Consider the following 18,708-nt stretch of genomic DNA (forward strand, 5'->3'; position numbering starts at 1 on the left):
GTAGAGTAGAGTATAGCGTAGAAGCCAATGTCACACGCCTACTCTGGGAGCTCGGCCTTGAACCGGCTAGCTTTAAAAAAATTCTTACAATACAATATAAAAAATCTCACTGAAGAACGAAGATATGTAATAGAAATAAAACAAACTTGCAAGATGAGAGTAATAAGGAAGTTACATGTATGGAAGTCATGAAGACGAACAAATTAAGATAAAGATATAGCAATGTGGTGGAGAGAGAAGTAAACAGTAACGGCTGATTACGTAGACTAAACATACTTCATCTTGCACGCATCTTCTACCTAGCAGTCACTGTGCGCAAAGTTAGAAGACCGTAAGGAAAGTTAGGTCTTGCAATATTTAAATCTAGCCTAAGCTGGCAGGACACTGTTTCTAAGGGCCTTTTCCACAAATCATAAGATCTGTCGCGAAAAATGAGAAAGTGTTTTGTTCTTTCCTGGTCTTCCCAAAACGAACAGGTTGGCGAGGATGCCAGGCGAAGTCTGTGTAAACAAATATTCGGATATGGAATTCGACGACGTCATATTGCGATTCCGACCTCGTGGGTTCGTGTTTGACGTATTTTACAATTCCAATGACGTCACAGGTGCTGAAATTGGAGGGTGTTCGTTGTAGACGAGCACAACGTCTAAGCGTCATTTGTCTCAATAAATCTTGTTTCTATTATATTTATGGAGGCAAATGGCCTTACGTGAATAATGGGGCTAGATATACGTAGGGTTCACAAACGGCCACGAGTGGAAAGCCCGGCTCGGAACCTTCACACCTACGCGGGGTCTAGCTTAAGACCACGCTGAAACGTGCGTGTGTGTGAAAGGTCACTAATTGGCACATGTCGCGCCGTTGAACTTTAAATGTCATCCCCAGAGGGGGAAGCTCACTGTCTTAAAGTATTTGCGAGATAATATGTACGTTGTGGCCTGTTGATGAAGGTGCAAAGAGTGGCGTTATCTTCTGCAACCCTTGCAGGAGCACTGGTCAGCACCACAGATAGGTTACAGAGGTTGAGTAACATGGGGGTGGTGGTGTTGCTGCAGTTTCAATGTGGTGCATCACTAGCCTGTGTAGTAAGGCTAAGGACAAGGACTTGATGCAGTGAGACGCACTTGAAACGAGACGACACTATTTACACGGGCACGCTATAACCTCAGTTTCTGGGAGAGCTGGTTCACGTCGAAGGGATACATGTTAGCGCAAACAAAGAAACAAAGACTCGAGAAAGAAAGAGTTGGAAGCAGAAATGTTTCAAGCATGCCCATTCGGAAACTCCACCTCACTGTGCCAAGAAGAACGGAACACGACTCCCTCCCTCCCTCCCTCCCTCCCTCCCTCCCTCCCTCCCTCCCTCCCTCCCTCCCTCCCTCCCTCCCTCCCTCTATCTCTCTCTCCTTTTCCCTTTTAAAAAAGCGCAGTGTTTTGCGTAGACACTTCTCCTTGTACAGAAATGCATCGCTTACTGCAACAACCCTCTTGAATTCACCCCGAGCAAGTACCGAGAACTCGCGTCATCTGAAAGCAAGCATCTCCCCATTTACATCCTATAGACCATCCGCGCCTACGCGAAATGCTTTTGATGCAAACGGCACGGTGTCGCGCCTCACCGTCTAGACAACGGAGCAGCTCTGTCGACACACGCTGTTCCTAGCGGCGCTTGCTGGTCGGATTGCATAAATGGCGACTGTTGGCAGTTTCTCGTTTTCCCGCAAACCCTGTAAGCGTTGCAGTGATGCAGATTTCGCCCTTGAACCAAAATTTACGACTGGGTCGCGTAGACCATGCACCTCCCTTTTCTTCTTCTTTATGCTCTTTCTTTAGAGAGCAAAAAAGAAAAAAAAAGAAGCATGTCATAATAAGCCTGCTTGTGTGTCCAGAGCTGAAAAGGGTAATGGAGATATTGAGGTCTTCAAGCGAACCGAGGTTCGCGTCTATCTCGTTAAAAGCCTCTCAATGTCAACGTCATGACGTCACGTCAAGGCACACAGAAAGAAAAGCTATGCAATTTCATCGACCCAGGCTAAGTTTCTTATGCATAACAAGCGAGGCACTTGGCTACTCTGTAACACAGTGCGGTAGAATTCAAGTTTAGGGCATATAGTTGGCATACATTAAATCGCGATGCCTTAAAACCCAATGAGAAGAGCACGGACAACGTTAGCAATTCCTAATTCTCCCTTAGATAGTAATTTTGTTTTATATATATAGAACACGCAAGGAAGTGACACGTTCACCCCAAGTAATCGTTCGCTCTTCCGTGTTTGACGGGTGATCGAACGTTCCATTAACTACCCACTATTCTAACGTCAATGATAATATGTAAACGCACAATAATGCTAAATTCTTGCGTTAAACATTCATTACTTAGTTTCCCCGATATGCACACGATCCGGTTCTCTTTTATTTTGATTCCTCCATACTTCGCTCTCCCTCTTTCTCTTTTTTCTTTCAAAGAAAGAAAGGAAGGAAGGAAGAAAGAAAGAAAGAAAGAAAGAAAGAAAGAAAGAAAGAAAGAAAGAAAGAAAGAAAGAAAGAAAGAAAGAAAGAAAGAAAGAAAGGAAGGAGGGAAGGAAGGCAGAAAGGAAGGAAGGAGGAAAGAAAGAAAGGACGGAAGAAAGAAAGAAAGGAAGGAAGGAAGGAAGGAAGAAAGGACGGAAGAAAGAAAGAAAGAAAGAAAGAAAGAAAGAAAGAAGCAAGGAAGGAAGGAAGGAAGGAAGGAAGAAAGAAAGAAAGGAAGGAAGGAAGAAAGAAAGAAAGGGCGGAAGAAGGAAAGGAAGGAAGGAAGGAAGAAAGAAAGGACGGAAGAAAGAAAGAAAGAAAGAAACAAAAGAAGGAAGGAAGGAAGAAAGGAGGGAAGGAAGGAAGGAAGGAAGAAAGAAAGAAAGAAAGAAAGAAAGGAAGAAAGAGAAAAAGAAAGAAAGGAAGCAAGTAAGAAAGAAAGAAAGAAAGAAAGAAAGAAAGAAAGAAAGAAAGAAAGAAAGAACGCGAACGAGAACTAACATCCCGGAAAAACATTCGCGCGTGCTTTAACAAACGCGTCGTCCATCAACGATGACAGTTGGAGGGCGAGCGTGGAAGACGGACAGACAATAACAAAAAATAAAAAAATATATGAAGGCAATGTAGGTACGGACAGGAGTGCGGCACGTGCGAAGTTATTCTCGCGCCACTTGCGTCCGGGAACCAATCGCAAATTTATGGCCGCAGCTACACGCTCCTCGTTCTAGTCCCGTACGTTTCTTATCTTATTATTTAACTGCTACGCCTTGCCTCTGACCGGCGCTCTGACTGCCGTGTCTGTGCGCTTTGAGTTTTTCGAGCAAAGCTTGTTATGAGTTACAGAGTTTGGCGGCGGCGGCGGCGGCATAGTACGCAAAAAAAAAAAAAAACGGCGTCGGTGAGTGTACAGAAATGCGGCCCCCGAAGGTGCGTCGTTCTCATGCGTATTTGTATGCGCCGTTTTGCAATAATTGATGCTCTCTCGATCGTGGGCTCGTCGACGATCAGCCGTTTCTGATACGGCAATGTGATCTTTTATCGAGGTCACTCGTCTCTTCACGTTGTCACATTTTATTGTTGCCTGGATATGAACGCACGAGCTTCGTTGTTGCCTGTAGCAAGTGAAGTGTTGCGCTGCTAAGCACGTGGATGAAGGTCCAATTTCCGACATGTCGGAAGGAAAAAGTTAGGAGGGAGCGGTGCGCAATGGGATAGATAGATAGATAGATAGATAGATAGATAGATAGATAGATAGATAGATAGATAGATAGATAGATAGATAGATAGATAGATAGATAGATAGATAGATAGATAGATAGATAGATAGATACGAACAAAAACAGTAGGTCAGGCGCGCTTACGCCAAGCTTCGCTTGCCCCCATTTTTACGATAGGGAAGGGCTCCTGAATTTTTTCATTGTCTTTCTTTTTTTTTCATTTTCTCCTTGAAAACAGATAAGGCAAAATGTATAAACTAAAAGTAAATAAGCTACACTCGATGCTATGTATTGCTGGTAGTCTTTTTTTCTTTACTTCGCTCTTTATTTACCGAATACACCCGCCCCAGAAGCTCAGCGACGATAAGCTGAGCATGCCGGTTCGAGTCCCGGTTAGATTTGTGCGCCTTGTCCTGGGGGCACAGTAAAGAACTACAGGTTGATGATTTTAGCGCGGCCTCCTGAACGATTGAACTTTCACAGCTCTTTTCATATCAATAAATAAATAAATAAATAAATAAATAAATAAATAAATAAATAAATAAATAAATAAATAAATAAATAAATAAATTAATTAATCAATCAACCAATCTATACATCAAACAATAGTTTACTTATACACAAGGCGTGAGAATGACACCGATCAACGGAAATAGGAGTGCTCGAATAGGGAATAGGGAAACGAATATTTGAGAAAGGATAGGAAGTTTGTGTAAATCTATTTGGTTAAAAAAATGACATGCCTATGCACACCATGTGAGACATATGTACGTGAATACACTATCAGCTAGAAGTCAAGAGAATTCAACGGTTTTCAAGTTACAAGCAGGTGCTTTCCCTTATCAGGGAGACCACGACAAGAATGTCATTAAAACTTGCCAGCAGCACGTCACTAGATACAGGGCAAGGTACCTAAAGGTGAGCAGCGTAATACTGCAGAACGTCTTATTGTTTCCTAGGTAGAAAACGTGAGGTGAAAGGGGCTAAATAAAAAAAGAAAAGGTAGACAACTAATAGTTGGTTATGGCCAACCAACTAGCTCACAAGTACGTTTTAAGCAGGTAAACAACTCACTTATTGAGTTGAAATTGATTGAACACAATCTTGTCACAATAGCAGATAGCTAAGAAAAGCCAATCCTAGTCGTGATATAGCAATACAAGCCGAAATTTGCCAATCGCTAGCCAAGACTATCCAGGGCCAGTAATATTTCAGCACTCTATATCTAACCTTAGGCATTGTTTAGCCGACAATAGTCATGATTTAGACAAATTATCCACTGCTAACAAGTGCTGTAGAAAGTAAATACAGTAGGGTCAGCACACCGTTTTTCACAAATGATTGGAGGGTTGGGGGTACGCTAAGGTATACTCTCGCATTTAAAACACAGTGTCTCAAACCGCTAGTTGTCGCGACGGATGAATGCCAGAAATTACCACGTGACCTACGTGCTCGACATTTCAGAGGTTATTGGTTATTAGCCTTGGTACGACAGATGCACGAGTGGGATCGACAGAGCATTGAGCTGCTTTGGTAAAGGGCGAGGCTTCAGTTCAGCATCGGTAAGACATTTACTTCTAGCCTGAGAGACAGAGAAATGTTTTACTGAAAAGCTGGAGATGTTATCCTGGCTATTCGCCTGACATGCTGCTCCAGGTGCTGGGTGATGTAATATTATGATATATACACTGATACACACACACACACACACACACACACACACACACACACACACACACACACACACACACACACACACACACACACACACACACACACACACACACACACACACACACACACACACACACACACACACACACACACACACACACGCTACACTGTTTACAAAGTTTCGTTCAGGCTCGTGGCCCGCAAGAAAGTCAGCAGTGCTTTCTTGGCGCGTAACGCACAGGTGCTGCTTTGCCATGGGCCCAGAATATGTCTCAGTTCTAAGCACGAGTCCCGTTGAAGGTGCAGGGCCGCCTTCAGAGATAATAATAATAATAATAATAATAATAATAATAATAATAATAATAATAATAATAATAATAATAATAATAATAATAATAATAATAATAATAATAATAATAATAATAATACCTGGGGTTTCATGTCCCAAAATCACGATATGCTTATGAGAGACGCCGTAGTGGAGGGATCCGGAAATTTCGACCACGTGGGGTTCTTTAACGTGCACCTAAATCTAAGTACACGGGCCTCAAACATTTTCGCCTCCATCGAAAATGCAGCCGCCGCGGCCGGGATTCGATCCCGCGACCTTCGGGTCAACAGTCGAGTGCCATAACCGCCATAGCCCATAGCGCCATAGTCGAGCGCCTTCAGAGATTGTCTCTATGATACGTATCGCCTGCGTTCACAGAGAACGTGTTTCAGGTCTTCTGGGACGTTGCATTGAATTATGATATAGTAACAGCACGATATTCTACACGGGGACACACAAGAGAAGCAACACTAACAAGCGCTGACTTTCAAGTGAACTTTTATTGAACACGAGGAAAATATATGCAGTAAAATTATTTTAAAAAACATTAAAGCATGTCAAAATATCAAGGGATGATCACCCGTGCTCTTCCAAAAAAAAAAAGATAATTATTTCGTCGACAAACAAACGGATGCCGTGCTGATGCATGATAAACCTTCTTGCTCAAAATCATGCATCATGCATCAGCACGGCGTCTCTTTGTTTGTCGACGAGAGAATTATCTTTTTTGGAAGAGCACGTGTGATCATCCCTTGATATTTTGTCATGCCTTAATATTTCTTAAAAACAGTTCTGTATATATTTTCCTCTCGTGTTCAATAAAAGCTCAGTTGAAAGTCAGCGCTTGGCTGTGTTGCTTCTCTTGTGTGTCACCATGTAGAATATCACGCTGTTACCATTTCATAATGCAAAACCAACTAGCCCAAAGCTTCCCTTTAATAACTTACATTGAACGCGCAGTGGTGAGTCTGACAGCTTGATTTTACTCTTAAACGTTTTATTTGATGCGGTGCAAGCATGTTTCCTCTTGTCTGTTAAGGTCTCGCGGCATATCAGAGTCACACGATGGATCACTTTTGTAAAGACGCCCATCCATACTGGTGACTAGCATCTGTCCAGAGGGATCGCTGGAAGCGCCAAGCGTGTGCCGCAGGCCCGTAGCCAGGAATTTTTTCCGGGGGAGGGGGGGGGGGGCACTTGCTGAAAACCTTGACTATTTGAGAAAAACGCCTATTTTCATGATTTATTTTCGATAAAACACCATGTGTCATCAAAATTTCTGGAGGGGGGGAGGAGGCGGGCCCCCTGCCCCCCCCCCCCCCCCCTCTGTCTACGGGCCTGGTGTGCCGATACGAGTGTCGCCGGGTTTTTTCTCGAGCAAGGTATCTCGACCATTTCTCTCGAGGCGTCGTGTACAGTTTTGGCAGCGTCATCAGCCTGGACGTTGCCTTGTATTACGCAGTGAGCTGCTTTTAATTACAACGTAGACCAGACAGCTGAGTCTAAGGTCATCTTCACCGACTCAAGAGCGGCGCTACAGTCTCTGAAGTCCCCAAGTATGCAGGAACAACTCGTAATGGACATCGAACACCTACGCAACAATGCCTGCTAACTGAAAATCACCGCATTGTTCTACTTCTAGCCTGATAGGCACCAGAAGCGTAGCCGATGGGTGGGTTGGGGGGTTTAACCCCCCCCCCCCCCCCCAAAAAAAAATTTTCAATTTTGCTTGCGTGTATATGCACGTACACATACAAACGCACGCACGAACACACATAAAGTATGGTTAATCCCCCCCCCCCCTCCGACAAAAATCTCTGGCTACGCCCCTGATTAGGCACGCTACACCCGCTTCGTAGGCATCCAAGAGAAAACTCCAGCTGTTTCGAACTTTGTATTAAGCGTTGTAATTGGATTTCGCATTTACGTTATGCAGTGTGACATCTTTCTGTGTTTTCAGTATTCGTATCAAATCCAAAATCTCGCATTGCAGCGGGAAACTACAAAACTGCTTCGATGACTGTTTTTGAAAACTTGATACTTGCTGTTACAAACAAGCCACAAGCACACTCATGGAAGGAGGTTTTTTTGAACACTGCATTCGCTCGAACGTCCCAAGAGAGTGAAGATGCTTCCGAATGCTTCACTGACGAATGCCCAACGTTTTGAATGAACGCCCGGTATGCATGCTTTTAACTTCAAAACATGTTACTTGTCCCGTTAGAGTTCGACCAAATCAGTGGCGCAAAGAGCATGGCAAAATGTTTATGCTCAGTGCAGCAGTGATCCGCGTCGCTATGAATTTGCTACGTTGCAGTTAAAGGTGCCGCTGGAAGTCAAAATGTGACTCATTCGAGTAGAGAGAGAGAGTGTGTATGTGTGTGTGTGTGTGGTGTGTGTGTGTGTGTGTGTGTGTGTGTGTGTGTGTGTGTGTGTGTGTGTGTGTGTGTGTGTGTGTGTGTGTGTGTGTGTGTGTGTGTGTGTGTGTGTGTGTGTGTGTGTGTGTGTGTGTGTGTGTTCAATGCGTTGAATTCCAGGAAATTCCGACACCGTGACACGTGAGCGACCACAATTTTTGAGTTCCAGAGACATCCTACAATTTGTTCCCTACTGAAACTCTAATTGGGAATCGATAATTGCTTAGTGTTCTTGATGAGTCGCGCTTTTTTTTCTTCTTTCTGAAGTGAATAAGACGCTGTATATAGACACAACAATGTCCTGGCTTCATTGGAAAGCATGACACCCTGCGTCACTACTATTCGTGAGGTACTTCGCACGGATTGTCAACATTCCGACAGCAGCAATTTCCCTTTAATTCCAGGAATATTTTTGTTCCTTTTGTTTGCTTCTGATCTCACTCACTCACTCACTCACTCACTCACTCACTCACTCACTCACTCACTCACTCACTCACTCACTCACTCACTCACTCACTCACTCACTCACTCACTCACTCACTCACTCACTCACTCACTCACTCACTCACTCACTCACTCACTCACTCACCTCGGTTTCTACAGCATTCAAGCAGGTTCCTGAGACAGGGGTTTGACAATGCTACCTACACGCTCCGTTTCGTTTAAACGGAATCGACACCCTAAAAACCTTCCACTAAGCTGAACTTAACAAGAGCGCAGTAAACTAGTATGGAGACGGACGCAGAAAACGGTAGCAGGAATGAAGACAGGCGGGCGAAACATGCCGCACCTTGCTCTCATTGAGCTCAACGGTCATCCTTTTAACTACGACAGCGTTAGTGAGACTAAGGGGTACTTGTTTCTGTTTCTTTTTTTAATCTATTTTGTTGCGTTGTCTATACGACGGCGAACATACGCACTGGAGAAGTAGGTCAGCGATATACATGTAGGGGCAGCTAGAATAGATCGTCAGTTGAATGACAACATCTCTATTTCTTTTTTCGTGGGGCCTGTCTATGTGCCAATATATACCTTTCTTGTTAAGTATTAACCAATGCCGCCTCGCTGAATTTACTATTCTAATAAACGTATCCGCTACAGTTGGACACACGTTGCCCCGCATATAATACCCGTGAAAGAAACTGCGGGCACACACTATCAGGGGTGCATGTTTCTCTCTCTATGGCGCACAGCGGGTGCGGTGCGGGCTGTGTACAGCGCAGATTCGCGCGTACACACCATCAGGGTGCTTCATCTAACTAGGTCCCACACTTTAAGGCTTGACGCGTGTTAAAGAGAGCGTCTGCGATTAACGCTTCCATTTATTGTACAGCGTCGAGCCACACGAGCCATCATACCTGCATGCGTAGGCCTGCCCGTCTCCACTATGACCCAGTTTGGGCTCTTTAATGTACATCGTTCTCTCCACGCCGGTAAGTGCGCGGCTGCAGATGAGAATCAACACCGCTTGTGACATCGCAGCTTCGAAAGTGCCGAGTGAGAGTGAGCTTGGGGCTCTGCCAGACCTGCATTGTTAATTAGGTGCTATTCGTCCCAGGAAAAAGCTCTGCCGTTTCTCAATTCGATGGGCCTTAGAAAAACTTTGTGAATGTATGTTTCATGTATGTGTGTGGATGTAAACACAGTGTACCGTATGTGCTATTAGTGCGTCTGTGTTCACTGCTTATACCATAGTCATCACCTGGCGCATGGTGTAGCAAGTCAGACGGTCAATAAAGCTAACACATCCGAATGAATGTATAGCGTATGGGTCTGTCTGCAAGTCACCTTGTAATTTATTGAAGAAAAAAAAGATTGGAATGCACGTTCTTTCCTGTGCCTCCTAAGACCACGCCGTTGTGCCTTCACTACAACGAAATATGAGAAGCACAATCGCGCGGTAATGAAACACGAACACGAGACAATGTACGAGAATGCGTACATCGAACTCCACATTCTCATTTTTGTATGACGCCAGGATTATCCATTCGCAGAGGTTTTGTTTCAGGGTGAGAGCTCTAAAACACCACCAGTGCACCAATCACGAGAGAGAAAGAGATATATAATTGAAATGAGGAAGGCAGGACGCGTGAAAGACGAAGACAAGAGATGCGGACGGCACAAGCGCAACCGTCCTTTTGGAAACATACATGATGGCCCATTAATCTAGTCAGATCGAAATACTTTAAACTACAAAATAAGTCTCGAAAACAGAAGTGTAATCAAGAAAACATGACGTCGCAAACAAGCTCCCGTATTATGGAACAATAGTTCACCCAGTAATTCCTTTTCACTTCAGGAAGCCGACGGCAGAGCCGCTTCTCGACATGAAGTGGTCACTACGCTTCATAGATGCAATATGGCTATTCTTAATAAGTGTAGCGTCTTTTTCAATCTAGTAGCGGGCACTGTGTTTAACTCGGTGGTAAAGTTCCTGTGTATTACACCTTTAGTTAGCACAACTAAATGAATTCAACAGACAATTAGACCAAGAAAAGCATAGGGATCATTAATTGCTGTCTTTAACTGTAGCGTAGTAATTACGAGGTAAATTGAGATGTATTAGACTACGCGTAAGTGCGGCTAGCAGCCACAGCTATGCGGCGAAGCTGCACTCCGTTTTTGCAGGTGACATGCCTAGCGTGTCGCCTGTCGACATGCCTAACGTGTCGCCGACCGGCGATGAACCTTACTGGCGATAACTAGCGTCAATCCAGTTCGCTGCAGCGGCGACATCGAGAAATGCTAAGAATGGCCTGAGCTAATCCGCAATGCACGGTTTCTAGTGACGTTTTGGAAAACAGAAGCGTAACTCTGCTACCCTAGGACATCGTGTATAGTAATTCGTCTCGGTGGTGGAGTTACTCTATATACAGTAATTCTACCCATTGGCGTGAAGGAACAGCTTCGAGTCGAGGACCATTGAGGGATTCGGGGGTTATGCTTTCTACAGTTCTCGTGCAACCTAATCTTGCAGCGGTTAAATTTGGGCCGGCGCGCTTAAGTATAATCTCGTTATGAAGCAGGTGCATGGAATGCTGGCTCACGCTCATAGCGCCCTGCCTCTGAATAATATGGAAGCTTAAATTACCTTGAGAAATAATTGAAGAATAAAGCAGACGTTTGTTCTAGCTGAGGCTTACAACTGAGCCGCACTGTCGGCAATTGAACGCTTAATTAGAAGAAGGAGCACCTTTTAAATAGTTACGGTGTTCACTCAGGAGAATGTTTACACGTCGGCGTGTCAAAATACGTACAACTTTCCACAAATGGAAGGGATCTGGTATGCTGAACCCTCGACACATGATATGAACGAAAGGCCGTGTTTTATGACGCACTTTGATTATCATGATGATGATTTTCCTTCACTAGATGACACGCAACAACAATTTGGGAAAGGGCCGTGCGATAGGCAAAGAATCGGGTCGCTGATTTTTAGTTACTCTCTTTAAAACGAGCTTATAATAAAGATTAAAAAAATTAATAACTGTTGGGGTTTTACGATCAAAACCACGACATGATTATGAGGGACGCCACTGTGGAGGGCTGCGGAAATTTCGACCACCTGGGATTCCTTAACGTGCACCTAAAGCTAAATACGTGGGCCTCAAGCATTTCTGCCTCCGCCAAAAATGCGGCTGCCGCAGCCGGGATTCGATCCCGTGACCTTCGGGTCTCAATTCGAGCACCATAACCACTAGACCACCATGGCGGGTTTAAAAAATTAGTACGCAGAGAAATTATTATTGTTCTGCAGTGGGATAGTTGGATCAGAGAGATAGATGAACGATCAACCTTTACAGAACACTTTAGAATGGTGATTGCATAATTTTCGCCTCGAAAATAACTTTTAGCGCTAGCAATAAACACTCTCCTCGCATTTTCTTCTTTAATTTTTTTTTGCGATCTTCAATGCTCGCGCGAATTTCCTTAAGCCTGTTGCTGTCTGAAACACACACACACAAGCACACACACACACACGCGCACATACACGCACGCACGCACACAAACACAAACACACACACAAACACACATTTTACTATGGTTCCACGTTCTCAGATATGATGGGAGACGTCATAAGTATATAAGGAATAATGGCGAACGGCCTGTTGCTGATGACGCTTCTTTCCTAGGGAGTATATTCGCCACCCGTTTTTACAATGTAAAGTAATTTATTTATTTATTTATTTACACACACACATATATATATATATATATATATATTTATTTATTTTTTAATTTTTTTTGACAGGTGGCCGTTATTACTGTGTCAGGGTATAACCTGATTCGCACAGTTTTCTCGGCTTGTTCACGGACGGAACATGAATATCCGGGAGATAATTATAAAGATTGCTACCTTTCACTGTGGAACCGATGAGAGGAGAAAGAAAGACTTTCAGCAGGATCGTATTTTGCATATCGGGAATATGTATAAACAAAAACTATCTGAAAAAAGCATTTTTAGAATTTAAAAGTAACCGCGAGAACTTCTTTTCGACGTACACCAATGCCACAACCAATTATACTTTAAGATCTAGGAACCTTGTTAAACCAAAAACACGAACCAACTATTACAATGGCAAATTCCTAATATCCTCAATGATGAACACGAGTTATTTGATATTATGGGACATTCTCCAACCCTGTCAACATTTAGAAAAAAAAATCAAAACGGTACTTTCTCGGAAATTAATTTGTTTTGTTCGAGTGCTACATAATATTTTGTTGCTGTGCTATAAAAAAACTAGCTCCAATTACTGTAAACTGTATGTCTATACATCTTCATTTGTGTTTGTACTTATTCAGATTATTGCACTTCATAATGCTGTATTGAACTTGTTCATTTGTAATTGTGACAATTCTGTACATGCACATATATCTGTGTATATTGCTGTGTGTATTTTATTATTTTTCTCCGCAGTTTTCTGCTGTTGTCTGCTGTACTCGTGGTGCCAGGAGCCTAGTCAGGCGTGTATAAACACGCCTTTTGTTCCGGCACCATGACAATTAATGTCACATGTATTGTCAAAACTGTAAATAAACTTCAAACTTCAAAAAACAGAAAACCGCTTGCACAGGGAGAGACAGAGAGAGAGAAAAAAAAAAAAAAACGCGGGAGTGTCAGGGTCATCCGACGAGGCTGGCAGATCGCATCGCTCACAATGAAGCATCCAGGCGTTCTCGATGTCATGCGCATTGACATTTCGTTCCATTGAAATGCTATATATGCGTCATGGAACAATTTCAAAGCGCCAAAAACAAGGACAGACGAAAAAAAAAGTGGACGCAACGAGCGCTAATGCGCGCTGCGTGCTGTCTTTGCCTGCTGTCTTTGACTCAATACACACCTTTTCTTACAGCGAAAATGTACATGGCTAGGCGAAACAAAAATTCGTCCGTCCTATGTGCGCAAGAACTCTTAGCCCGTATGTGCCATAGAATCCCCACTGCTTACCACTGGTCCACTAAACACGAAGAAGGAATCATAGGCGGCAAACACCAATTAATGCGGCGTGAGACTTGGAAAATGAGTTTCAGAGTTTTACTGTAGTGCAGTGGTAATAAAAGCTATGGCTATAAAATTTGCAAGAAATTTTAAAGATATGTGCAGGTTGCATTGGAGCCCAAAATTGGTTTCAAATTGCATTTAGTGTTTTTTTAGTTTTTCCGTTTTTCTACGTTTCTATTTGTTTTCGTTAAGATCTACTATTTGCACAGCATTGCAATTTTGTACAAAGGTAGCAACCAACGCTTTACAGAAGTGAAACTGAAATTGTGAACTTACACCAAAACTAGATTTTATATGTTTTTTACGTTTGTCGACGTATGAAAATTGCCCCTTATGAATGGTTCTTTTTATACAAAAAAAAAAGATATAAATACACCTAGGCTACTGATTCTAGTTCCAGTTATGTAAATGCCACCATTTAACACACTTAAACATTTTAGTTCACTTATGCCCCATAGTTCCTGAGAAAAAGCTACACAAATCTCCAAAAATGTTGTTCTGAGAAAAGCGCGGACATTATGTACAGGTACACCCATGTTTCCTGTCAACGTGTCGGAAAAGAAAGGACCAAACATTATTTTTGGAACGACGAGTACCCAAGAGTGATAAATTTTCTGAAATATAAAGGAATTCTCTGTCAGATAATTGCGAAATCTCAAAATCGAATTTTTCGACCAAACGAAGTATCACCCCACCTTAAGATTTTTGGACAGACATAACCAATAATTGAGTCGGGATTTACCCAGCGATAAACACAGGGGCCACACGTTTCAGCTTTGCCGGTTAACCATATGTTTTTTAACATTTACATATTTTTTAACATTTACAGAATGCCGCGGTCAGAAGACCAAGAAGAAGGGAAAGGGCGGTGTGTGGAGGGGAGGGGGGTAACAAAAGTATTTGACGAAATAAGTTCGAAGAATAAAAAAATATAAAAAAATGAAAACATGGCGCAGTAGTAGAGCACCCTAGAATGCAAAAAAATATAGTTGACAGTCAGAGCAACACACCTAAGCACTACTATAGGGAAGTAGATTTATTTGAAAAATCGTCACAATTTGTGTCACGTTGTCGTGAAAATAAAGAAGCATAGTTTTCAAAGTGACGACTATCATTTAAAAAAAATATCAGGGGAAAGCTTCACGCAGTAACATATTCTATTCATCGATGGCCCCAAGAAAAAAAGAAAAGAGCACACGAAAAGATGGCTCTCATAAACAAGTGTTACACGAACTGCATCGCCGAGGTATCTGAAACTACCTCGCATCGGCACACTACGGCCGGGCTGTCTTTATGGTATTGTGAGTCATGGGGTCGTTTTCGCATTGTAATGCCTTCTACTTCTACAAAACGGCCTTCCGATTGATTATTTGATTGATCGATTGGTGAACCTGCAAATGAAGGTGGCAGATATGTTCACCGGTCACTCCAGAACGGTAATGTCTTTAAAGGGTCACTAAACAACTCCGAGTTCAAAGACGAGCCTTCACTACTCTGCCTACAACCGTTATTTCCTCCTCGCCACTTATTTCTTCATAAAACACGTATACAATGTGAGCACTAAGCGTTGAGCCTATCAGGATTTCGTGCTGTTCGGCTACACGCCGTTATCTTCGCTTGAGCATTCGAAAACGCACAAAACGAAGTGAAATCAGTTGATCGCGCACGATAGTCATGCGGGACAAGTCAGAACGGGCGTATTCGACGGCGTGGCACAGCATGGTAGGAGACAATTCACGAATGATATCTCTTGTATATGAAACAACCGAGAGCTTATTTCCGCATGACGTCACGTGAACAGACTACTGGCGTCACGAATTGTGCCGAAAAGGCGGTAAACGCCAGGAGATAATAACGCGCTCCTTCTTTATATTTTCACAGGTTGTTTAGGGGCCCTTTAAGTGTTTAATAATAATATCTGGGGTTGAACGTCCCAGAACCACGATATGATTATGAGAGACGCCGTAGTGGAGGGCTTCGGAAATTTCGACCACCTGGGGTTCTTTAACGTGCACCTAAATCTAAGTACACAGGCCTCAAACATTTTCGCCTACATCGAAAATGCAGCCGCCGCGGCCGGGATTCGATCCCGTGACCTTCGGGTCAGCAGTCGAGCGCCATAACCACTAGACCACCGTGCTGGGGCGACCTTTAAATGTTTAGAGGATTACCTAAAGTCAAATTAATATTTAAAGAGGCAGAGCAGATCCTATGTGCGCACGGAAAACTTGAACTAAAAGCTATTTACAGAAAGAAAACGCAAGCATCACAAGTTCATGAAACGTTTTCTTTCTTTTTTTTTTTTTTGCTGCAGACATTAAGTCGAATGGATACAGAACTAAATTCAGAAAAATCCGGCAGTCACTTAAAGCGCGCACAATCGTTTAACCGATATTATCAGTCCCAATCTTTCCGTAGCAATTACTTTCAGCACTTTCAGTACTTTCGGGCACTTTCAGCACTTTGCATTTCCTACAGCTTACCCTACATATTTGGCTGGATCGTTTTTCTGCTTTCATCTTGTTTCTTCTGTTGCCTGGCAGCGATATGCATACATAGTGTGAATGTTGTCATTTTCACTGGCGATGTGTGACTTATAGCTTTCTTCCACGTATTCAATCATGACTTTTTTTCCACATGCTTTTAGGAGCTTGCTCGCCAAGCTTCTTATGCTCGCGCCTTGTCCTCACCTCTGTGACCGTCGGCGCGGCGGCACACACCACGCTCGGCGCAGCTGCGCTCTCTCTGGTGATTTCAAGAATGCTCACTAGATGGCGCCGCCGCTCAAGGCGGCACACACCACGCTCGGCGCAAGCGCTAGTTAAGTGACTGCTCGCTGGCCGCACCGCTTGTTTCGCTGGCTTCCTTTCTCTTCGCCGGGAGCTCACTAAGTGAACACCCTTCGTTGCCGCTCCGCAGCATGAAAGGCAGCAGTGCGACGGGCTCGCAACGCAGCAGCAGCTCGGGAAGATCTCGCCTGGCCAATAACCAGCCAACACATGACGTCACGTTACGCTCTCCGATACGTATCGTACGACTGCAAATGTACCACCACCATTAGGGGAACTTGTATCGATGTTGCCTTCTCGAACTTTCCATTGCGCCCCATCATCGATGACCCCTTGGCAACATACTTCACTGATCATAAAGCAATCATCTTTAAAGGGAAACGAGTCCCCAAGCTCATCGAGGGACGCCCTTCTTGTACTTTGTAAAAGAACATCTCTTGTGTATATGTAATGCATATAGTTCAACCATCATAAAGCAATCATCTTTAAAGGGAAACCAGTCCCCGAACTCATCGAGGGACGCCCATCTTGAACTTCGTAAAACAACATCTCTTGTGTATATATAGTGTTTATAGTTCATCCAAATGTATATATACTTCATCAAAATGTATATAGTGCATCCAACCGTAAAATAAAAAAACATTGTGGATGTAATGTATGTATAACAACGTTGTCACATCTATATATGATGGTAGAGGAATGTGCACGGAGCATTCGCGGGTTACCCGATCATCTCCGAGCAAGCTCCTCTAGCATTATTCACTTCGTGGATATGGCGGTTAATTTTTTTAGGTTATCTTCTTCCTCTTCGGTTTGCCCGGCACTGACTGATTTAGGCATGTTTTTGCATCTTAAAGTTATGTCTGGAATTTCTTCTCGTTCATGTAAGCAACATTTTAATTCGCTTCTTTTATATGCGCATTTTAATTTTAATTTCATTTACCTAAGTTGTATTAAGCTCCCCCTCCCCCTGCTATCACTCAATTGTTAATAGAGGGACCCTGTGAGGTATTAAATGAATGAATGAATGAATGAATGAATGAATGAATGAATGAATGAATGAATGAATGAATGAACTGGTATTCTAGATGCGCTGATACCTTTAGACAGTATTTTTAGAGCGAGGCTTTTCAGGATAGTTTCACCGCCATTTTTGGCTGGCAAATGCTGGCATGCGTAGCAGTGTACAATGGTACACATGCGATGTCCTCAGTATTTGTTTTTTTCAGTCGTTGTCAAGTCATGTAAAACGCCTTACAATACGTTTGCATAGGTACGTACAAGGACTCGTTGAGAAATCCAAAATATCAGTGTGCAACGTACGTCTATGCGCGTCTCACGGGTCAAAAACATCAACGCACTCGCTAAACCACGCGTGTGCCATGTCATCATTAAGCGTCGAATTACCTCCATTGTCATCCGAGTGTTTGTCGCAGTCTCTCCGTAACGTTTTCTCTGCTCGCTAGAAAGCCGGCTCTTTAAAACAACATGGTTGAGAGACGAAGAGAAAGAAAGAAAGAAAGAAAGAGAAAGAAAGAAAGAAAGAAAGAAAGAAAGAAAGAAAGAAAGAAAGAAAGAAAGAAAGAAAGAAAGAAAGAAAGAAAGAAAGAAAGAAAGAAAGAAAGAAAGAAAGAAAGAAAGAAAGAAAGAAAGAAAGAAAGAAAGAAAGAGAAGAAGAAAGAAAGTACACGCCGCAATTGCTCTTCGTGCAGTCAATCGCACTTTCACATAACATTGGCAGCGGACTACCAATTCCCTTTTCCTGTCTCTTTTTAATATCTGGTGTCACGGAGGCGCGAAAAAGCGCAGTTGTATTTTTATATTACTTTTTTTCTTATTGATGCACTTAAAAGGACATAACTCCCATTTCGTCATGGCCGACAGACAACGTTCAAACGTCGCTCTAACGTCGTGACAACAAAAACGCAGTGGCCTCGAAAAGCGCGCTATAAATTCGCGTGTGATATTGGCCGCGCAGCCAGGTTTCGTTTCCTAAGAACGCCATTACATCCCTGTTACGGTCTTAACTTAGAAGTTGCGTTCCTGCATGAAGTCAGAACTCCACCGATCCTCGCTCACGCCGTGATTTCACGCACGCAGCATGACTGAAACTATACGCGCGGGCGACGGCTCTATTTACGTAATAACGTGTCTCATCACGCGATACAAAATAAGCAAAAATGGAGTCTTGAAATCAGTTTCTGACAGGCATCGAGCCACAAGACTTTAATGTACTGCGATCAAGGGACGCTCAGCTAGG

General features: G+C 43.2%; 1 protein-coding gene and 1 long non-coding RNA gene across 5 annotated transcripts in view; one reads left to right on the forward strand and one right to left on the reverse strand.

Moving 5' to 3' along the window:
* The window catches only part of LOC119383616 (regulating synaptic membrane exocytosis protein 2), a 242,646-nt gene that overhangs the window by 222,304 nt on the left and 1,634 nt on the right, over positions 1 to 18,708 (reverse strand). The window lies entirely within an intron of this gene.
* Positions 1 to 18,708, forward strand: part of LOC125757216 (uncharacterized) — a 78,997-nt gene that overhangs the window by 27,274 nt on the left and 33,015 nt on the right. The gene's annotated exons all lie outside the window — the stretch shown is intronic.

Source organism: Rhipicephalus sanguineus, chromosome 2 (assembly GCF_013339695.2).
Source record: "Rhipicephalus sanguineus isolate Rsan-2018 chromosome 2, BIME_Rsan_1.4, whole genome shotgun sequence".
Classification (NCBI taxonomy): Eukaryota; Metazoa; Arthropoda; class Arachnida; order Ixodida; family Ixodidae; genus Rhipicephalus; species Rhipicephalus sanguineus.